Source organism: Leuciscus leuciscus, assembly GCF_965113295.1.
Source record: "Leuciscus leuciscus genome assembly, chromosome: 1".
Lineage (NCBI taxonomy): Eukaryota > Metazoa > Chordata > Actinopteri > Cypriniformes > Leuciscidae > Leuciscus > Leuciscus leuciscus.
In genome coordinates this window covers 26,399,410-26,424,005 of record NC_138725.1, presented here as the reverse complement: position 1 = coordinate 26,424,005, position 24,596 = coordinate 26,399,410, and the positions used below count along the sequence as shown (strand labels likewise).

At 38.3% G+C, this 24,596-nt stretch overlaps 1 protein-coding gene across 1 annotated transcript in view; it reads left to right on the top strand.

Moving 5' to 3' along the window:
• Window positions 1-24,596, top strand: part of LOC309499726 (GTPase IMAP family member 7-like) — a gene marked incomplete at its 5' end in the record, with an annotated part of 224,304 nt that overhangs the window by 34,510 nt on the left and 165,198 nt on the right. The gene's annotated exons all lie outside the window — the stretch shown is intronic.

The window sequence follows — 24,596 nt, the reverse complement described above, 5'->3', positions numbered from 1 at the left end:
ACATGCATGAAAATTTTCAGACCGATCGGACAAAATTTGCCTCTATAACAGTTAAAAAGGTGAAAATTATATGAATATAATGGCATATTAAGCCAATAAGTTGTATTTTACTGCCCCCTGCTGTTTAAAATTTATAAAATCACTATTTTAACATTTACAATTACATTTAGTCAAAATCCGTCCGTTAAAGTATTAGTATTGACAGTTTTATCACATCATATATTTCAAATGTCTGTATCTACAACATAATGTGTTTGTGTAGTCTTAGGTTTCTGAATAAATTCTGAATCTTCTGATTAATAGCTAACAAAGACTTTGTGAAATGTTTATAGACCATTCAAATATATTTTCATTATGACATATCCCAATAGCATTGAAAAAACAACAACAACATTTGTCTTCGTGTGTGTGTGTGTGTGTGCATGCATGATTGAGTTAACATGGAAAAACTGGTTTGCTTTAGTGCAGAAAACTGCTTAACTATATAGTTATAACTATAAATCCTAAACGAAAACTCAGAACTTCACAAAAATTGATGAGCATATGTGTCATAACCTGCTAAAGAAGCATGGAAAATTTTATGGAGATCGGACCATAGTTGGCGCTATAACTGTTAAAACGCTTTAAAACCATATATTTCCTATATGGTAAATTGCCTGTATTTGCTGTAAATGGTGTCTTCTATCTATTATCGTATAATGTTCATATCATAATGTTCAAAACCAGTGCAGCACAATTCTCTGAACTCTCTAGATCAATAATTATCAGAAAAAAAGTTTAACTTCTTCAAAAGGTGATTTTATATGAATATAATGACATATTAAGCCAATAAGTGGTATTTTACTGCCCCCTGCTGTCATTTCATCATACTACTCCCTAATATTGTTATAAAATTCATATTTAGACTTTATAAAATCATTATTTTAACATTTACAATCACATTTTGTCAAAACTCATCTATTGGAGTATTATTATTGACAATTGTGTCACACTGTCTGTCTGAGATATGGAAATTGAAAATGAAAGTAAAACGGCATTTAGGCCACGCCCCCCCAGTACAAATTCATTCATAACTCGAAAACGGAAAGTCGTTGCGCGCTCAAATTTTGATGGTAAGGTCCTCTCCGGGCTCTTGATCGAAACGTGTCATCGCGGGCCTCGGGAGCGCGCCCCCCACGAATCGCAAATTCGTGGGACCCCCGATTTTGAACGGCCGAAACTCCCGACCCAGACCACCCCGAACCTTGTGTGAGAGCTCGTTGGAAAGGGCCAGTTCTTGGCTAGCTTCGATTCAAATGTGGTGTAATTTGCCCTGGGCATTCCAGAGATAAAAGCCCCAATAGATATGCCTTTGAACGGTCATATTTCCGGGCTCCAATCGCCCAAAAACACCGCGATGGTCTCATTCAACAGGGCTCCTCAAGAACTATCTATGCTCTGAATTTCAGAATTTTTCGCCTTCTGGTTCCCGAGATATAAGTGAAAAACCAAATTCCCATTCATTCATTCAAACACTTCAACTGTAAGATGGAGGCTGTAATTCCACTGTTGTCAACTAGAGGGAGCAGCAGTATTAGACATAGTATTAATCTTTTTATCAGCTTTCAGCTTTGGCCAACAAACAAATGGTTAAAGCTATTTTTTTTTGTATTATTATTATTGGACTGATAATATAGATCACAATGAAATATATGAAATGGTTAGACCATTAAAATATTTTTTTCACAATAACACATCCTAAAGACATTGAAAACATATTTGTATATGTGTGTGTGTGTGTGTGTGTGTGTGTGTAAGCATGCATTATTGAGTTAACATGGAAAACACTTATATTACAATAACTATTATAACACAGTCATATTTTGTCAGTGTTTATCACTTCATTTGCACTGACACTTCACATAATTGCTAGTAATGTGGTAAATCACGCTAGAAACATGGTAAATCATAGTAAATAATTGATGGTCTCATTCAACAGGGCTCCTCAAGCACTCTCTATGCTCTGAGTTTCAGAATTTTTCGCCTTCTGGTTCCCGAGATATAAGTGAAATACCAAATTCCCATTCATTAATTCATTCAAACACTTCAACTGTAAGATGGAAGCTGTAATACCACTGTCCACTGGAGGGAGCAGCAGGATTACGCATGACCTTTTCATTAGTTTTCAGTATTGGGAAACAAACAAATGCTTTAAAAAGCAATCTTTTTAAAAAAAAAATTTTTTTAATATTATTAGATCACAAAGGAATTCTAATAGACCAATAAATATATTTTCTCAATAACATATTCCAAAACATTAAAAACATATTTGCATTTGTGTATGTTTATTTCTGTGTGTGTGTGTGTGTGTGTGTGTGTGTGTGTGTGTGTGTGTGTGTGTGTGTGTGTGTGTGTGTGTGTGTGTGTGTGTGTGTGTGTGTGTGTGTGTGCGTGTGTGTGCGTGTGTGTGCGTGTGTGTGCGTGTGTGTGCGTGTGTGTGCGTGTGTGTGCGTGTGTGTGCGTGTGTGTGTGTGTGTGTATTGAGTTAACATGGAAAAACTGGTTTGCTTTAGTCCAGAAAACTGGTGAAAATCATGAAGTTTAAAGTGAAAGTGAGCCAATAAGTGGTCTTCTTCTGCCCTCTGCTGGCCATTCTACTTATTAATGAAGTCTTTTCACATGTGCTCACATTCATATTTAGACTCTAAAAATCACTTATATAACAATAACTATTATAACACAATCAGATTTTGTCAGTGTTTATCACTTCATTTGCACTGACACTTCACATAATTGCTAGAAACATGGTAAATCATAGTGAATAATACTATAATGTGGTGTATCAAGGTAAACCATGCTAGAATCCTGGCAAATCATTCTAGAACGTGGTAAATCATGGTAAACTATGCTAAAACAGGGTAAATCATGGTAAACCATGATAAACTATGGTAAATCATGTTAGAATGTGGTATATCATGGTAAATCATGCTAGAACAGGGTAAATCATGGTAAACTATGATAAATCATGATAAACTATGGTAAACCATGCTAGAATCACAGTAAACAATGGTAAATCATACTAGAATGTAGTATATCATGGTAAATCATGCTAGAATATGGTAAATCAAGGTAAACTAAGATAAAATCATGGTAAACTATGTAAATCATGCTAGAATCATAGTAAATAATACTAGAATGTGGTAAATTATTGTGGGAGGAGCCTATTTTACTAAAATGGCTATAACTCAAGAAGTAAATGAGATATCTTCACCAAACTCAGTACACATGTGTATGGGTTCAATTTGAGGTCACAGTAAACAATTTTATGGAGATCGGTCCATAGATGGCACTATAACTCCTATAAAAAGCTTTAAAACCACATATTTCCTATGGTACATTGCCTGTATTGGCTGTAAATGGTCTTTTATGCCATCTATTATGTCAGTGGTTACATGCTTGCTAAATAAAACTTAATAACTTTTGATGCTTTTGTGCTTAAAGGCCTTAAATGCTTGAACCCCGATAAATGCTGCTTGCAGCTTTAATTATTATTATTATTCTTCCCTAAAACGCATCGTGCAGCCCAAACCGTAAGACCTAGAGACTTGAAACTTGGCCAGATGGTAGTAGTATTGCTCGCTACTCAGATACACGGACTGAGCCCAATCGGCCCATAGGTGGTGCTATAATGACCACATTTACTAAATTGGTCATAACTCCTACATACTTTGTCATAGAGGCTCAAATTTAGCATCACTGTGATCCCTGGCTCCAGACGAACAACCTGGCTATCTCCAAATCGCGATTTGAGCAAAAAAAAAATGTATATGGCCAGTTTTGTCCAAAGCCTACTTTGGCGAACTAGTCCCTGGTTTTTGGTCCAATTGGAACCAGACCAGTCTAGGACAATTCTCTGGACTCTCTAGATAAATAATTATCGAAAAAAAGTTGAACTTTAGCATTTGCCTGGCTGTAACAGGGTCATTTAGGAAAGTGGAGGGACAAAAAACACTCAAAAGCCTATAAAACCTAAGGGAAAACATCAAACTTCACAAAAATCGATGGACATATGTGTCCTAACATGGTGAAGAAGCATGCCAAGTTTCGTGAAGATCGGACAATAGGTGGCGCTATAACTGGCAAAAACGTCTCTTCTTATTAGGGGTTCAAGCACGAAGTGCTGAAACCCTATTGTTATTGCCCTGATTTTTATTAGGGGTTCAAGCACGAAGTGCTGAAACCCTATTGTTATTGCCCTGATTTTTAGGGGTTCAAGCACGAAGTGCTGAAACCCTATTGTAATTGTACTGATTTTTATTATTAGGGGTTCAAGCACGAAGTGCTGAAACCCTATTGTAATTGTCCTGATTTTTATTATTATTTTTCTTCTGCCGTAAAACGCATCGTGCAGCCCAAACCGTAAGAGCTGGAACTTTGAAACTTTGCCATATGGTAGTACAAAAATCGAGGAGAGGTTATCAAATTATGACCTCGAATGGCCCATAGGTGGCGCTATAGCGACCAAAAGCGCGAAACTGCTCATAACTCCTAGACCGTATGTCGTAGACTCAAGTGTCTTATATCATTGGAAAGCTGGATGCCTGACGAACAAAACGTATATCTCCGATTTCATTTCCGCCATGATAGATTTTCCGCCATTTTGAATTTTGTCAAAAACCTACTTTTGCGAACTAGTCCCTGTTTTTTTGCCCGATCGGAACCAAACCAGTGCAGAAATGTTCTCTGCAGTCTGAATATCAATAATTATCGAAAAAAAGTTGAAATTTCCATTCACGGTCGCTAAGGGGCGCCCAAATGTATGTTGTGGGAGGAGCCTATTTTACTAAAACGGCTATAACTCCAGAAGTAAATGAGGTATCTTCACCAAACTCGGTACAAATGTGTAAGAGGTCAATTTGAGGTCACAGTAAAAAAACCGCGGCGAATGGCCACATGGTGGCGCTATAACATGAAAAAAACATAAAACGGCCCATAACCACCTGACCGTTAGTCCGATTGACTTGAAAATTGGTATGCAGTGTCTTGGTCCAAGGTGCCATGTATGTCTATGAGGACATTGGTGTATCTCAAAAAACATGGCCGCCATCGGCCAATGAAGTTTGAGCACCTATAAGACAAGGTTAACGGACGTCGATCGGAACGAAACTCGATGGGCATGTTCGACTCATGGCCCTAGAGGTCTGTAAGAATTTTGAAAGAAATCGGCCACTAGTTGGCGCTAACGAGTTTTTTTGGCTCTGTAATCACGTGGTGTTACACTTATCGTCATAAAATGCATATCATTTGATAGATCTGCTCATGTTCAACAACTTTGCCTCAAGAACCACTAATGTCAATCAAACCATTAATTAATTATTCATGAATATGTTAAAAACCTACTTTTGCGAACTAGTCCCTGGTTTTTCGCCCGATCGGAACCAGACCAGTCTAGGACAATTCTCTGGACTCTCTAGATCAATAATTATCGAAAAAAAGTTTAACTTTTGCATTTTTCGCATGGGTATATTGGGTCATAAAGAAAATGGGCGTGGCAAAATGCACTCAAAAGCCTATAAATCCTAAAGGAAAACTCAGAACTTCACAAAAATTGATGAGCATATGTGACATAACATGCTAAAGAAGCATGGAAATTTTTATGAAGATCGGACCATAGTTGGCGCTATAACTGTTAAAAAGCTTTAAAACCATATATTTCCTATGGTAAATTGCCTGTATTGGCTGTAAATTGTGTTTTCCATATGATCATATAATGTTTATAAAATAATCTTAAAAACCAGTGCAATACAATTCTCTGGACTCACTAGATCAATAATTGTCAGAAAAAGTTGAACTACTTCATTTGGATAGCTATAATAGGGTCACTTCAATATGTAGCCTTAAAATGAATACCATATTAAGCCAATAAGTGGTATTTTACTGCCCCCTGCTGTCATTTCATCATACTACTCCCTAATATTGTTATATAATTCATATTTAGACTTTATAAAATCATTATTTTAACATTTAACATGAAAACGAAAGTAAAACGGCATTTAGGCCACGCCCCCCCAGTACAAATTCACTCATAACTCGAAAACGGAAAGTCGTTGCGCGCTCAAATTTTTATGGTAAGGTCCTCTCCGGGCTCTTGATCGAAACGTGTCGTCGCGGGCCTCGGGAGCGCGCCCCCCCCTCGGATCGCCAGACCGCGGGACCCCCGACTTTGAACGGCCGTAGCTCCCGACCCAGACCACCCTGAACCTTGTGTGAGAGCTCGTTGGAAAGGGCCCGTCCTTGGCTAGCTTCGATTCAAATGTGGTGTAATTTGCCCTGGGCATTCCAGAGATAAAAGCCTCAAAAGACATGCCTTTGAACAGTCATAACTCCCGAACCCAATCGCCCAAAAACACCGCGATGGTCTCATTGAACAGGGCTCCTCAAGCACTATCTATGCTCTGAGGTTCAGAATTTTTCGCCTTCTGGTTCCCGAGATATAAGTGAAAAACCAAATTCCCATTCATTCATTCAAACACTTCAACTGTAAGATGTAGGCTGTAATTCCACTGTTGTCAACTAGAGGGAGCAGCAGTATTACACATAGTATTTAATCTTTTTATCAGCTTTCAGCTTTGGCCAACAAACAAATGGTTAAAGCTATTTTTTTATTTTTATTATTGGACTGATAAAATAGATCACAATGAAATATATGAAATGGTTAGACCATTAAAATATTTTTTTCACAATAACACATCCTAAAGACATTGAAAACATATTTGTGTGTGTGTGTGTGTGTGTGTGTGTGTGTGTGTGTGTGTGTGTGTGTGTGTGTGTGTGTGTGTGTGTGTGTGTGTGTAAGCATGCATTATTGAGTTAACATGGAAAACACTTATATTACAATAACTATTATAACACAATCATATTTTGTCAGTGTTTATCACTTCATTTGCACTGACACTTCACATAATTGCTAGTAATGTGGTAAATCACGCTAGAAACATGGTAAATCATAGTAAGTAATTGATGGTCTCATTCAACAGGGCTCCTCAAGCACTCTCTATGCTCTGAGTTTCAGAATTTTTCGCCTTCTGGTTCCCGAGATATAAGTGAAAAACCAAATTCCCATTCATTAATTCATTCAAACACTTCAACTGTAAGATGGAAGCTGTAATACCACTGTCCACTAGAGGGAGCAGCAGGATTACGCATGACCTTTTCATTAGTTTTCAGTATTGGGAAACAAACAAATGCTTTAAAAAGCAATCTTTTTTTCTTTTTTTTTTCTTTTCTTTTTTATATTATTAGATCAAAAAGGAATTCTAATAGACCAATAAATATATTTTCTCAATAACATATTCCAAAACATTAAAAACATATGTGCATTTGTGTATGTTTATTTCTGTGTGTGTGTGTGTGTGTGTGTGTGTGTGTGTGCGTGTGTGTGTGTGCGTGTGTGTGTGTGCGTGTGTGTGTGTGTGTGTGTGTGCGTGTGTGTGTGTGCGTGTGCGTGTGCGTGTGTGTGTGTGTGTGTGTGTAAGCATGCATTATTGAGTTAACATGGAAAAACTGGTTTGCTTTAGTCCAGAAAACTGGTGAAAATCATGAAGTTTAAAGTGAAAGTGAACTAATAAGTGGTCTTCTTCTGCCCTCTGCTGGCCATTCTACTTATTAATGAAGTCTTTTCACATGTGCTCACATTCATATTTAGACTCTAAAAATCACTTATATAACAATAACTATTATAACACAATCAGATTTTGTCAGTGTTTATCACTTCATTTGCACTGACACTTCACATAATTGCTAGAAACATGGTAAATCATAGTGAATAATACTATAATGTGGTGTATCAAGGTAAACCATGCTAGAATCCTGGCAAATCATTCTAGAACGTGGTAAATCATGGTAAACTATGCTAAAACAGGGTAAATCATGGTAAACCATGATAAACTATGGTAAATCATGTTAGAATGTGGTATATCATGGTAAATCATGCTAGAACAGGGTAAATCATGGTAAACTATGATAAATCATGATAAACTATGGTAAACCATGCTAGAATCACAGTAAACAATGGTAAATCATACTAGAATGTAGTATATCATGGTAAATCATGCTAGAATATGGTAAATCAAGGTAAACTAAGATAAAATCATGGTAAACTATGTAAATCATGCTAGAATCATAGTAAATAATACTAGAATGTGGTAAATTATTGTGGGAGGAGCCTATTTTACTAAAATGTCTATAACTCAAGAAGTAAATGAGATATCTTCACCAAACTCAGTACACATGTGTATGGGTTCAATTTGAGGTCACAGTAAACAATTTTATGGAGATCGGTCCATAGATGGCACTATAACTGCTATAAAAAGCTTTAAAACCATATATTTCCTATGGTACATTGCCTGTATTGGCTGTAAATGGTCTTTTCCATCTATTATGTCAGTGGTTACATGCTTGCTAAATAAAACTTAATAACTTTTGATGCTTTTGTGCTTAAAGGCCTTAAAGGCCTTAACTGCTTGAACCCCGATAAATGCTGCTTGCAGCTTTAATTATTATTATTATTCCGCCGTAAAACGCATCTTGCAGCCCAAACCGTAAGTGCTAGAGACTTGAAACTTTGCCAGATGGTAGTACAAAAATCGAGGAGAGGTTATCAAAATATGAGCCAGATTGGCCAATAGGTGGCGCTACAGCGCAAAAAACAAAAAAAATTCATATTTTTGCTTAAATCTCATTAACCGTTTGTCACAGACTCAAGTGTCTTATATCATTGGAATCCTTGGGTCAAGCCGAACAAAAATGGCCTCAAGGATTTCATTTCCGGTATGCAAATTTTTCCGCCATATTGGATTTTGTCCAAAACCTACTTTTGCGAACTAGTCCCTGGTTTTTTGCCCGATCGGAACCAAACCAGTGCAGAAATGTTCACAGGGGTCTGAAGATCAATAATTATCGAAAAAAAGTTGAAATTTCGATCCACGGTTGCTAAGGGGTGTCAAAACGTTCGAAGGAGGCGGAGCCTGTTTTACTAAAATGGCTATAACTCGTGAACGAAATGAGATATTTTCACCAAACTCGGTACACATGTGTATGGGTTCAGTCTGGGTTCACAGTAAAAAAATCGCGACGATTGAGCACTAGGTGGCGCTATAACATGAAAAAAACATGAAAAGGGCTATAACCACCTGACCATTAGTCAGATTGACTTGAAAATTGGTATGCAGTGTCTTGGTCCAAGGCCCCATGTATATCTATGAGGACATTGGTGTATCTGAAAAAACATGGCCGCCATTGGCCAATGAAGTTTGAGCACCTATTAGACAAGGTTAACGGAGGCCGATCGGAACGAAACTCGATGGGCATGTTCGAGTCATGGCCCTAGAGGTCTGTAAGAATTTTGAAAGAAATCGGCCACTAGTTGGCGCTACCGAGTTTTATGGCTCTGTAATCACGTGGCGTAACACTCATCCACACAATATGCATATCATTTGATAGATCTGCTCATGCTGAACAACTTTGCCTCAAGAACCATTGCTGTCAATCAAACCGTTCATTAATTATTTGCAAATATGTTAAAAACCTACTTTTGCGAACTAGTCCTAGGTTTTTTACCCGATCGGAACCAGACCAGTCTAGGACAATTCTATGGACTCTCTAGATCAATAATTATCGAAAAAAAGTTGAACTTTTGCATTTGGATGGCTGTAATAGGGTCATTTATAAAATGGGCGTGGCAAAATACATTAAAAAGCCTATAAATCCTAAATGAAAACTCAGAACTTCACAAAAATTGGTGAGCATATGTGACATAACATCATTAACAAGCATGCCCAATTTTATGGAGATCGGACCAAAGGTGGCGCTATAACTGTTAAAAAGCTTTAAAAACATATATTACCTATGGTAAATTGCCTGCATTGGCTGTAAATGGTCTTTTTAATCTATGATCATATAATTTTCATATAATAATGTTCATAACTAGTGCAGTACAATTCTCTGGACTCTCTAGATCAGTAATTATCAGAAAAAGTTGAACTACTTCATTTGGATGGCTATAATAGGGTCACTTCAAAATGTGGCCTTGACCAAGTGTCCCCGAAAGCTTATATCTATTAAGATGCTCAGATCTTCTTAAAAACAAGTCAGAACATGTGAAATATCACTCTGAACAAGCATGAACAATTTCAGACAGATCGGACAAAATTTGACTCTATAACAGTTTAAAAAGGTGAAAATAATATGAATACAATGGCATATTAAGCCAATAAGTGGTATTTTACTGCCCCCTGCTGTTTAAAATAGTTATTTTGTCATATTGTTTCTATAATTCATATTTAGACTTTATAAAATCATTATTTTAACATTTACAATTACATTTAGTCAAAATCCATCTGTTAAAGTATTAGTGTGTGTGTGTGTGTGTGTGTGTGTGTGTGTATAAGCATGCATTATGGAGTTAACATGGAAAGACTGGTTTGCTTTAGTGCAGAAAACTGGTGAAAATCATGAAGATTAAACTGAAACTGAGCCAATAAGTGGTCTTCTAGTGCCCTCTGCTGGCCATTCTACTTATTAATGAAGTCTTTTGACATGTGCTTTTGAATTCATAATTAGACATTAAAAAATCACTTATATAACAATAACCAGGGCTGGACTGGTAATCTGGCATACCGGGCAAATGCCCGGTGGGCCGACGTGCTTTTTGGGCAGATACATCTCATACTTTTTTTTTTTTTTTTTTTTTTTTTTTTACGGCCCATAAAACTCATACATCGGCGGCCCATTCGTTTTGTTTTGTTTAATGGACGGCGCTGGGTTAGTGCCGGTGTAATGCATTGGTCAAAAAAAAAAGTAAGCGTTAGTTTTTTTTTTCCACTGACAGACCGGCCCATGAAACGCGTAGATCAGCGGCCCATTGGTTGTTTTCTTGATTGACACTGGGCTGGCCCAATCACATCTTTAAACACCTCCCCCTTTGGGCTTTGAGTGAGCGTGCAATGTCAGTGTGTATCTGTCAAAACAGTCTGAGACATGGAGAAGAAACGCAAGGAATGTGCAGAGAAATAGCGTGAAAAATAGATACAGGCCCTTCAAGCAGACGCTGTAAAATGTGTCAAAATATATGTTTTCTGCAGCAGCAGGACCTTCATCAGCTCCCGTGGCTGATGAGGAGGAAAGTGAGGAGGATCAGGAGAGAGATGAGAAAGGGTAGAGTCTGCGGTAAGCAGAACTACGTTCAAAACACTTTGGCTATGAGTGTAGGAACCCATTACCCAGTTACGCATTATTTCCACATCTGCATAGTTGACGATTAAAGAAATTTACTAGAAGTTTAAAGAGACGCGTTTTTATCCATGTTTTCCGCCAAAATAAAAGCTTGATGCAGTTACCGTCAAAATAAAAGATCATGTGCTTATCTCTTTCAAGTTTAGAAATTAGCACAAAACTAATTATGAAAGTTTTCTTTATTTTTCAGTGCATTTGTTTTACAATATATGGCTATTAGGCTACTCTCATGAGATTAATATTATAATTATTATTATGTAGTAGTGTAATATAAACAGACACTGTTACTGTTGCCTTTGGCTTGCTCAGTTGGGGATATTTTGGGGATATTTAATTTAATTTTATCAATCAATAAATTCCTCTTGAAACAAACTTTGTTGTATTATTTTAATTTAATACTGTGAAGCTGCTTTGATACAATCTGTATTGTGAAAAGCGCTATACAAATATACTTGACTTGACTTGACTAAAAAAAGTTTGATTTTTTCTTTGTTTAATTTGCACACTGAATATGGGTTGGAGCTTTTAATTTCGAACCCTCAAACTTCACCAGATTGATGAATATAACATTAAAATGCACAAAATTGTCTTAGGGGGTGCCTGCCCCCAAACCCCCCTAGAAGGACTGAGGTCCACCCACCACAGTTTTACCAAAAATCCTGTGAGAAACACTGGTATTGCTATGCCAATGCAGCTTATAGCTTGTTTTTTGGATGCATCACTGTGGAGTATAGTTCAATTGTATTAATAAATTACAATTTTGTACTTATTTCATCTGTTAACTCTCACTCGTTTACTCACTCATTACATGGCATTAGTGGTTTTAATGAATAGGAGTTGAACAAAAACATATTCAAGGGCGTGCAAAGATGGGTGGTGTTTATGATCATATGTAGTGGGCCAGTCTGGGCCAAAATGCCAGGGCCGATTTTCTGTCCCAGTCCAGCCCTGACAATAACTATTATAACACAATCAGATTTTGTCAGTGTTTATCACTTCATTTGCACTGACACTTCACATACTTGCTAGTAATTTGGTAAATCATGGTAAATCACACTAGAACATGGTAAATCAAGGTAAACTGAGATGAATTCATAGTAAACTATGCTAAAACAGGGTAAATCATGGTAAACTGTGGTAAATCATGATAAACTATGGTAGATCATGCTAGAATGTGGAATATCATGGTAAATCATGCTAAAACATGGTAAATCAAGGTAAACTAAGATAAATTCATGGTAAACTATGCCAGAACAGGGTAAATCATGGTAAACCATGGTAAATCATGATAAACTATGGTAAATCATTTATAAAAATTTATATGGCCACTTTTGTCCAAAGCCTACTTTGGCAAACTAGTCCCTGGTTTTTGGTCCAATCGGAACCAGACCAGTCTAGGACAATTCTCTGGACTGTCTAGATAAATAATTATCGAAAAAAAGTTGAATATTTTCATTTGCCTGGCTGTAACAGGGTCATTTAGGAAAGGGGAGGGACCAAAAAACACTCAAAAGCCTATACAACCTAAGGGAAAACCTCAAACTTCACAAAAATCGATGAGCATGTGTGTCCTAACATGGTGAAGAAGCATGCCAAGTTTCGTGAAGATCGGACAATTTTTATTAGGGGTTCAAGCACGAAGTGCTGAAACCCTATTGTAATTGTACTGATTTTTATTATTAGGGGTTCAAGCATGAAATGCTGAAACCCTATTGTAATTGTAAGGATTCGTAAAACGCATCGTGCAGGACAAACCGTAAGGCCTAGAGACGTGAAACCTGGCCAGATGGTAGGCCTCAATTTGGGGACAACCTATCAGAGTATGACCCCAATTGGCCCATAGGTGGCGCTACAGCAACCAAAAGTACTAAATCGCTCATAACTCTTAGACCGTTTGTCCCAGGATCAAGTGTCTTATATCGTTGGAATCCTTGGCTCAAGGCGGACAAAATGGCTATCTCAGATTTGGACGTAGGCAGGGAAAATTTTCTGCTATGTCGGATTTTGTCCAAAACCTACTTTTGCGAACTAGTCCCTGGTTTTTGGCCCGATCGGAACCAAACAAGTCTAGGACAATTCTCTGGACTCTCTAGATCAATAATTATCGAAAAAAAGTTGAACTTTTGCATTTGGGTGGCTGTAACAGGGTCATTTAGAAAAGGGGCGTGGCAAAATACACTAAAAAGCCTATAAATCCCAAATGAAAACTCAGAACTTCACAAAAATTGATGAGCATATGTGTCAGAACATGGTGAGGAAGCATGCAGAGTTTCATGGAGATCGGACCATAGGTGGCGCTATAACTGGCAAAAAGCCTTCATTCTTATTAGGGGTTCAAGCATGAAATGCTGAAACCCTATTGTAATTGTAAGGATTCGTAAAACGCATCGTGCAGGACAAACCGTAAGGCCTAGAGACGTGAAACCTGGCCAGATGGTAGGCCTCAATTTGGGGACAACCTATCAGAGTATGACCCCAATTGGCCCATAGGTGGCGCTACAGCAACCAAAAGTACTAAATCGCTCATAACTCTTAGACCGTTTGTCCCAGGATCAAGTGTCTTATATCGTTGGAATCCTTGGCTCAAGGCGGACAAAATGGCTATCTCAGATTTGGATGTAGGCAGGGAAAATTTTCTGCTATGTCGGATTTTGTCCAAAACCTACTTTTGCGAACTAGTCCCTGGTTTTTGGCCCGATCGGAACCAAACAAGTCTAGGACAATTCTCTGGACTCTCTAGATCAATAATTATCGAAAAAAAGTTGAACTTTTGCATTTGGGTGGCTGTAACAGGGTCATTTAGAAAAGGGGCGTGGCAAAATACACTAAAAAGCCTATAAATCCCAAATGAAAACTCAGAACTTCACAAAAATTGATGAGCATATGTGTCAGAACATGGTGAGGAAGCATGCAGAGTTTCATGGAGATCGGACCATAGGTGGCGCTATAACTGGCAAAAAGCCTTCATTCTTATTAGGGGTTCAAGCATGAAATGCTGAAACCCTATTGTAATTGTAAGGATTCGTAAAACGCATCGTGCAGGACAAACCGTAAGGCCTAGAGACGTGAAACCTGGCCAGATGGTAGGCCTCAATTTGGGGACAACCTATCAGAGTATGACCCCAATTGGCCCATAGGTGGCGCTACACCAACCAAAAGTACTAAATCGCTCATAACTCTTAGACCGTTTGTCCCAGGATCAAGTGTCTTATATCGTTGGAATCCTTAGCTCAAGGCGGACAAAATGGCTATCTCCGATTTGCTCGCTCTTCGGGCGCCAATTTCGAGTAAATTGCATTTTTTGGAAAAACCTATTTTTGCGAACTTCTCCTTGGTTTTTCGACCAATTGGAACCAAACCACTGCAAGAATATTCTCTGGAGTCTGACAATCAATAATCATCCAAAAAATTCAAAATTTCAATTAACGGTCGATGAGGGGAACCAAAATCTTTGATGGCACCAGGGCCACTTTTACTAAAACGGTTATAAATTGTGAACAGAAAGAGATTTTTTTGCTAAACTTGGGACACATCTTCCTGAGCTCAATCTGAGATCACTTGAAAAAAATCACAAAAATTGGCCACTAGGTGACGCTATAAAACGGTTATAACTTGTGAACGGAAAGAGATATTTTCGCAAAACTTGGGACACATGTTCATGAGCTCATTCTGAGGTCACGTGAAAAAAATCACGGCAATTGGCCACTTGGTGGCGTTATAAAATGGTTATAACTTGTGAGCGGAATTAGATATTTTCACTAAACTTGGGACACATGTTCATAAGCTCAATCTGAGTTGACATGAAAAAAATCGTGAGAATTGGCCACTTGGTGGCGCTATAACAGTGAAAAAATCATGAAAATAGCTATAAGCGCACCCAACCGTTAGTCTACTGAAAATTGGCACGCAGTGTCTTTGTCCAGGGTGCCATGATATGGCGCTTTTCCACTGCATGGTACGGTACGGTTCGGTTCGGTACGGCACGCTTTGGCGCTTTTCCACTGCATGGTACGGTACGGCTCGGTTCAGTACGGCTCACTTATGACGCATTTCCACTGCATGGTACGGTACAGTACGGCTCGCTTCGGCTCGCTTTAAATGGTACCACCTCTGTTGAGGTTCCAAGCGTACCGTACCGATACTAAAATGTGACGTGAAAACACTGCAGATCAGTGATTGGTCAGACAGAATCATCACTACCAGCGTCATTGTATTTACAACACGAGACACTAAACCCGCTAGATTTAAATAGCCAGTAGACAACAGCCAACGCTGTAGCGCCTGTTTTAAAAGTATTTGATTCAAAAAAAGAGTATAAACTTAAAAAAATAAATGGCTGAATCGTGGTCAGTGGACGAGGTGCAGACGTTCCTCTTGTTGGTTGCCGAGGAGCGGATGGGGAAACCCGGAATGAAAAATTCGCATTTAATATGATGATGTCATGGCAGTAGAGACGGCAACTATAACGATCAGTCACACCCACTTTGAAGTGGTACTAACTGCAGTGGAAAAGCAACCGAGCTAAAGCGAACCGAACCGTGCCGTACCGAGCCGAGTCGTACCACGCAGTGGAAAAGCGAAGCGAGCCGAACCGTTCCGAACCGAGCCGTACCATGCAGTGGAAAAGCGCCAATAGTCTATGAGAACATTGATGTATCTCAAAAAACTCAGTATACGTCATTGGCACAATGCCTTGAAGGAGCCTTAGAAGTTTCAAGCCCGTGTTTTTTTCACAGGAGTGACCTCCTAAGACTCCTGAATCCTTGCCGAGTCCAACAATACCAAACATGCCAGGTTTCGCCTTATGGTTTTTGTAAGTGTCATTTAGAGCTTTAAAAAATTGTGGTTATCTTCAAAGCCGTTAGTCCGATCGAGACAACAACAAAAAAACAAAGGAAATTTGAAAACATAGGTAAATAGCTAAACAATAACGCCAAAATGTTAAAATTATGATAGGAACTGAAAAAAAAAAAAAAATTTAATCCAATCAATTTCACCCATGAATCATTTTGATGCTCTCACATGTTTGAAACGAACAATGATGGATTGTGATGAAATTTGTTTTGAATTGGGACTGGCAAATCCCCGTCCATACTGTCAATGACCGTTCGCAAAGACCCGCCCACTTTAGTTACTGTTGATATGTCTGACAAGCGACGCCACTCTCACACCACACCAAGTTCTCACACAGTGAAAAATACATTGCGGATCAGAGAAAAGACTGCGCGCTGACAGACAAGTACTTTTGATATGAAACAAAGTCTCACCTTTCAAATGTAGTAATTTTTTAGAGACATTTAAACAATAAATACCGTTTTGTGACTCTTTAATGTGTCTGACAGATCGCTGTAGACTCGAGGCTCAGTTAAAGCTGCTTGTGAACTGATCATCTCTTCCTTCTAGTTAATTTATAGCATTAAAATAAACATGAATGAACATAAAAGGAATGTTGTTTTAAAGTGCTAAGACGTCAGTACACTTTGTTTTTCAAATTTAAATCCTCCAATGTTAATCTACTAACTCTCCTGACTGCTTTGTTGGACAAAATGGCGGATTATGTTGCACAAAGGAAAGCTCGGAAAATCCCGCTATAATGTAAGAGAGCATCTTTTTTATGTATTTGGACTTAGGCCTAACAATGTGTTATGGTGCGCTGTCACCAGTGTTTTTTTTTGTTGTTTTTTTGTTTTGTTTTTGGTGAGCGTAGGCTACTCCTGATTTTGTTTATATGACCACTATTTATATGAAAAAAATTTATATGGCCACTTTTGTCCAAAGCCTACTTTGGCGAACTAGTCCCTGGTTTTTGGTCCAATTGGAACCAGACCAGTCTAGGACAATTCTCTGGACTCTCTAGATAAATAATTATCAAAAAAAAGTTGAACTTTGGCATTTGCCTGGCTGTAACAGGGTCATTTAGGAAAGTGGATGGACAAAAAACACTCAAAAGCCTATACAACCTAAGGGAAAACACCAAACTTCACAAAAATCGATGGACATATGTGTCCTAACATGGTGAAGAAGCATGCCAAGTTTCGTGAAGATCGGACAATTTTTATTAGGGGTTCAAGCACGAAGTGCTGAAACCCTATTGTAATTGTACTGATTTTTATTATTAGGGGTTCAAGCACGAAGTGCTGAAACCCTATTGTTATTGCCCTGATTTTTATTATTATTATTATTCTTCCCTAAAACGCATCGTGCAGCCCAAACCGTAAGACCTAGAGACTTGAAACTTGGCCAGATGGTAGTAGTATTGCTCGCTACTCAGATACACGGACTGAGCCCAATCGGCCCATAGGTGGTGCTATAATGACCACATTTACTAAATTGGTCATAACTCCTACATACTTTGTCATAGAGGCTCAAATTTAGCATCACTGTGATCCCTGGCTCCAGACGAACAACCTGGCTATCTCCAAATCGCGATTTGAGCAAAAAAAAATTTATATGGCCAGTTTTGTCCAAAGCCTACTTTGGCGAACTAGTCCCTGGTTTTTGGTCCAATTGGAACCAGACCAGTCTAGGACAATTCTCTGGACTCTCTAGATAAATAATTATCGAAAAAAAGTTGAACTTTAGCATTTGCCTGGCTGTAACAGGGTCATTTAGGAAAGTGGAGGGACAAAAAACACTCAAAAGCCTATAAAACCTAAGGGAAAACATCAAACTTCACAAAAATCGATGGACATATGTGTCCTAACATGGTGAAGAAGCATGCCAAGTTTCGTGAAGATCGGACAATAGGTGGCGCTATAACTGGCAAAAACGTCTCTTCTTATTAGGGGTTCAAGCACGAAGTGCTGAAACCCTATTGTTATTGCCCTGATTTTTATTAGGGGTTCAAGCACGAAGTGCTGAACACCTATTGTAATTGTAAGGATTTTTATTATTAGGGGTTCAAGCACGAAGTGCTGAAACCCTATTGTAATTGTACTGATTTTTATTATTATTATTATTATTATTATTATTATTCTTCTGCCGTAAAACGCATCGTGCAGCCCAAACCATAAGAGCTGGAACCTTGAAACTTGGCCAAATGATAGTGCTCAATTTGGGGAAAACCTATCAAAATATGGCCCAGATTGGCCAATAGGTGGTGCTAATAATTATCGAAAAAAAGTTGAACTTTTGCATTTGGGTGGCTGTAACAGGGTCATTTAGAAAAGGGGCGTGGCAAAATACACTAAAATGCCTATAAATCATAAATGAAAACTCAGAACTTCACAAAAATTGGTGAGCATATGTGACATAACATCATTAACAAGCATGCCAAATTTTATGGAGATCGGACCAAAGGTGGCGCTATAACTGTTAAAAAGCTTTAAAACCATATATTACCTATGGTAAATTGCCTGCGTTGGCTGTAAATGGTCTTTTTCATCTATAATGTCAGTGTTTACATGCTTGCTAAATACATTTTAATAACTTTTGATGCTTTTGTGCTTATAAACCTTAAAGGCCTTAACAGCTTGAACCCCGATAAATGCTGCTTGCAGCTTTAATTATTATTATTATTCTTCTGCCGTAAAACGCATCGTGCAGCCCAAACCGTAAGGGCTAGAGCATTGAAACTTTGCCAGATGGTAGTACAAAAATCGAGGAGAGGTTTAGAGATTATGACCCCGATTGGCCCATAGGTGGCGCTATAGCAACCAAAAGCGCGAAACAGCTCATAACTCCTAGACCGTTTGTCGTAGACTCAAGTGTCTTATATCATTGGAAAGCTGGACGCCTGACGAACAAAACGTATATCTCCGATTTCATTTCCGCCATGATAGATTTTCCGCCATTTTGAATTTTGTCAAAAATCTACTTTTGCGAACTAGTCTGTGGTTTTTTGCCCTATCGGAACCAAACCAGTGCAGAAATGTTCTCTGGAGTCTGAAGATCAATAATTGTCAAAAAAAAGTCGAAATTTTTATTCATGGTCGCTAGGGGGCATAAAATGAACATTGTGGGAGGAGCCTATTTTACTAAAATGGCTATAACTCAAAAAGTAAATGAGATAGCTTAACCAAACTTGATACACATGTGTATGGGTTCAGTCTGGGGTCACAGTAAAAAAATTGCGTCGATTGGCCTCATGGTGGCGCTATAAAACAATAAAAACGTATAGACACCTGACCGTTTTTCCGAATGACTTGAAATTTGGTATGCAGTGTCTTGGCCCAAGGGGCCATGTATGTCTAAAAGGATATTGGCGTATCTCGAAAAACATGGCCGCCATTGGCCAATGAGGTTTGAGCACCTATTAACGAAGTCCGATCGGAACGAAACTCGGTGGGCATGTTCGGCTCAAGCCCCTAGAGGTCTGTAAGAATTTTGAAAGAAATCGGCCACTAGTTGGCGCTAACGAGTTTTAAGGCTCTGTAATCACGTGGTGTTACACTTATTGTCACAAAATGCATATAATCTGATAGATCTGCTCATGCTGAACAACTTTGCCTCAAGAACCATTGCTGTCAATCAAACAGTTCATTAAATATTCATGAATATGTTAAAAACCTACTTTTGCGAACTAGTCCTAGGTTTTTCGCCCGATCGGAACCAGACCAGTCTAGGACAATTCTCTGGACTCTCTAGATCAATAATTATCAAAAAAAAGTTGAACTTTTGCCTTTGGATGGCTGTAATAGGGTCATTTATAAAATGGGCGTGGCAAAATACATTAAAAAGCCTATAAATCCTAAATGAAAACTCAGAACTTCACAAAAATTGGTGAGCATGTGTGACATAACATCATTAACAAGCATGCCCAATTTTATGGAGATCGGACCAAAGGTGGCGCTATAACTGTTAAAAAGCTTTAAAACCATATATTATCTATGGTAAATTGCCTGCATTGGCTGTAAATGGTCTTTTTAATCTATGATCATTTAATTTTCATATAATAATGTTCAAAACTAGTGCAGTACAATTCTCTGGACTCTCTAGATCAGTAATTATCAGAAAAAGTTGAACTACTTCATTTGGATGGCTATAATAGGGTCACTTCAAAATGTGGCCTTGACCAAGTGTCCCCGAAAGCTTATATCTTTTAAGATGCTCAGATCTTCTTAAAAACAAGTCAGAACATGTGAAATATCACTCTGAACAAGCATTAAAAATTTCAGACAGATCGGACAAAATTTGACTCTATAACAGTTTAAAAAGGTGAAAATAATATGAATACAATGGCATATTAAGCCAATAAGTGGTATTTTACTGCCCCCTGCTGTTTAAAATAGTTATTTTGTCATATTGTTTCTATAATTCATATTTAGACTTTATAAAATCGTTATTTTAACATTTACAATTACATTTAGTCAAAATCCATCTGTTAAAGTATTTTTTTGTGTGTGTGTGTGTGTGTGTGTGTGTGTGTGTGTGTGTGTAAACATGCATTATGGAGTTAACATGGAAAGACTGGTTTGCTTTAGTGCAGAAAACTGGTGAAAATCATGAAGATTAAACTGAAACTGAGCCAATAATGGTCTTCTAGTGCCCTCTGCTGGCCATTCTACTTATTAATGAAGTCTTTTGACATGTGCTTTTGAATTCATAATTAGACATTAAAAAATCACTTATATAACAATAACTATTATAACACAATCAGATTTTGTCAGTGTTTATCACTTCATTTGCACTGACACTTCACATACTTGCTAGTAATTTGGTAAATCATGGTAAATCACGCTAGAAACATTGTAAATCATAGTAAATAATACTAGAATGTGGTGTATCAAGGTAAATCATGCTAGAATCCTGGTAAGTCATTCTACAACGTGGTATATCATGGTAAATCATGCTAGAACATGGTAAATCTTGGTAAACTATGCTAGAACAGGGTAAATCATGGTAAACTTTGGTAAATCATGCTAGAATGTGGCATATCATGGTAAACCATGCTAGAACATGGTAAATCAAGGTAAACTAAGATAAATTCATGGTAAACTATGCCAGAACAGGGTAAATCATGGTAAACCATGGTAAATCATGATAAACCATGGTAAATCATGCTAGAATGTGGAAAATCATGGTAAATCATGCTAGAACATGGTAAATCAAGGTAAACTAAGATGAATTCATGGTAAACTATGCTAGAAGAGGGTATATCATGGTAAATCATGCTAAAACATGGTAAATCAAAGTAAATTAAGATAAAATCATGGTAAACTATGCTAGAACATGGTAAATAATGGTAAACCATGGTAAATCATGATAAACTATGGTAAATCATGCTAGAATGTGGTATATCATGGTAAATCATGCTAGAACATGGTCTTTCCATCTATTATGTCAGTGGTTACATGCTTGCTAAATAAAACTTTATAACTTTTGATGCTTAAAAACCTTAAAGACCTTAATAGCTTGAACCCCGATAAATGCTGCTTGCAGCTTTAATTATTATTATTATTCTTCCCTAAAACGCATCGTGCAGCCCAAACCGTAAGACCTAGAGACTTGAAACTTGGCCAGATGGTAGTAGTATTGCTCGCTACTCAGATACACGGACTGAGCCCAATCGGCCCATAGGTGGTGCTATAATGACCACATTTACTAAATTGGTCATAACTCCTACATACTTTGTCATAGAGGCTCAAATTTAGCATCACTGTGATCCCTGGCTCCAGACGAACAACCTGGCTATCTCCAAATCGCGATTTGAGCAAAAAAAAAATTTATATGGCCACTTTTGTCCAATGCCTACTTTGGCGAACTAGTCCCTGGTTTTTGGTCCAATTGGAACCAGACCAGTCTAGGACAATTCTCTGGACTCTCTAGATAAATAATTATCGAAAAAAAGTTGAACTTTAGCATTTGCCTGGCTGTAACAGGGTCATTTAGGAAAGTGGAGGGACAAAAAACACTCAAAAGCCTATAAAACCTAAGGGAAAACATCAAACTTCACAAAAATCGATGGACATATGTGTCCTAACATGGTGAAGAAGCATGCCAAGTTTCGTGAAGATCGGACAATAGGTGGCGCTATAACTGGCAAAAACGTCTCTTCTTATTAGGGGTTCAAGCACGAAGTGCTGAAACCCTATTGTTATTGCCCTGATTTTTATTATTATTATTATTCTTCCCTAAAACGCATCGTGCAGCCCAAACCGTAAGACCTAGAGACTTGAAACTTGGCCAGATGGTAGTAGTATTGCTCGCTACTCAGATACACGGACTGAGCCCAATCGGCCCATAGGTGGTGCTATAATGACCACATTTACTAAATTGGTCATAACTCCTACATACTTTGTCATAGAGGCTCAAATTTAGCATCACTGTGATCCCTGGCTCCAGACGAACAACCTGGCTATCTCCAAATCGCGATTTGAGCAAAAAAAAATTTATATGGCCAGTTTTGTCCAAAGCCTACTTTGGCGAACTAGTCCCTGGTTTTTGGTCCAATTGGAACCAGACCAGTCTAGGACAATTCTCTGGACTCTCTAGATAAATAATTATCGAAAAAAAGTTGAACTTTAGCATTTGCCTGGCTGTAACAGGGTCATTTAGGAAAGTGGAGGGACAAAAAACACTCAAAAGCCTATAAAACCTAAGGGAAAACATCAAACTTCACAAAAATCGATGGACATATGTGTCCTAACATGGTGAAGAAGCATGCCAAGTTTCGTGAAGATCGGACAATAGGTGGCGCTATAACTGGCAAAAACGTCTCTTCTTATTAGGGGTTCAAGCACGAAGTGCTGAAACCCTATTGTTATTGCCCTGATTTTTATTATTATTATTATTCTTCCCTAAAACGCATCGTGCAGCCCAAACCGTAAGACCTAGAGACTTGAAACTTGGCCAGATGGTAGTAGTATTGCTCGCTACTCAGATACACGGACTGAGCCCAATCGGCCCATAGGTGGTGCTATAATGACCACATTTACTAAATTGGTCATAACTCCTACATACTTTGTCATAGAGGCTCAAATTTAGCATCACTGTGATCCCTGGCTCCAGACGAACAACCTGGCTATCTCCAAATCGCGATTTGAGCAAAAAAAAATTTATATGGCCAGTTTTGTCCAAAGCCTACTTTGGCGAACTAGTCCCTGGTTTTTGGTCCAATTGGAACCAGACCAGTCTAGGACAATTCTCTGGACTCTCTAGATAAATAATTATCGAAAAAAAGTTGAACTTTAGCATTTGCCTGGCTGTAACAGGGTCATTTAGGAAAGTGGAGGGACAAAAAACACTCAAAAGCCTATAAAACCTAAGGGAAAACATCAAACTTCACAAAAATCGATGGACATATGTGTCCTAACATGGTGAAGAAGCATGCCAAGTTTCGTGAAGATCGGACAATAGGTGGCGCTATAACTGGCAAAAACGTCTCTTCTTATTAGGGGTTCAAGCACGAAGTGCTGAAACCCTATTGTTATTGCCCTGATTTTTATTATTATTATTATTCTTCCCTAAAACGCATCGTGCAGCCCAAACCGTAAGACCTAGAGACTTGAAACTTGGCCAGATGGTAGTAGTATTGCTCGCTACTCAGATACACGGACTGAGCCCAATCGGCCCATAGGTGGTGCTATAATGACCACATTTACTAAATTGGTCATAACTCCTACATACTTTGTCATAGAGGCTCAAATTTAGCATCACTGTGATCCCTGGCTCCAGACGAACAACCTGGCTATCTCCAAATCGCGATTTGAGCAAAAAAAAATTTATATGGCCAGTTTTGTCCAAAGCCTACTTTGGCGAACTAGTCCCTGGTTTTTGGTCCAATTGGAACCAGACCAGTCTAGGACAATTCTCTGGACTCTCTAGATAAATAATTATCGAAAAAAAGTTGAACTTTAGCATTTGCCTGGCTGTAACAGGGTCATTTAGGAAAGTGGAGGGACAAAAAACACTCAAAAGCCTATAAAACCTAAGGGAAAACATCAAACTTCACAAAAATCGATGGACATATGTGTCCTAACATGGTGAAGAAGCATGCCAAGTTTCGTGAAGATCGGACAATAGGTGGCGCTATAACTGGCAAAAACGTCTCTTCTTATTAGGGGTTCAAGCACGAAGTGCTGAAACCCTATTGTTATTGCCCTGATTTTTATTATTATTATTATTCTTCCCTAAAACGCATCGTGCAGCCCAAACCGTAAGACCTAGAGACTTGAAACTTGGCCAGATGGTAGTAGTATTGCTCGCTACTCAGATACACGGACTGAGCCCAATCGGCCCATAGGTGGTGCTATAATGACCACATTTACTAAATTGGTCATAACTCCTACATACTTTGTCATAGAGGCTCAAATTTAGCATCACTGTGATCCCTGGCTCCAGACGAACAACCTGGCTATCTCCAAATCGCGATTTGAGCAAAAAAA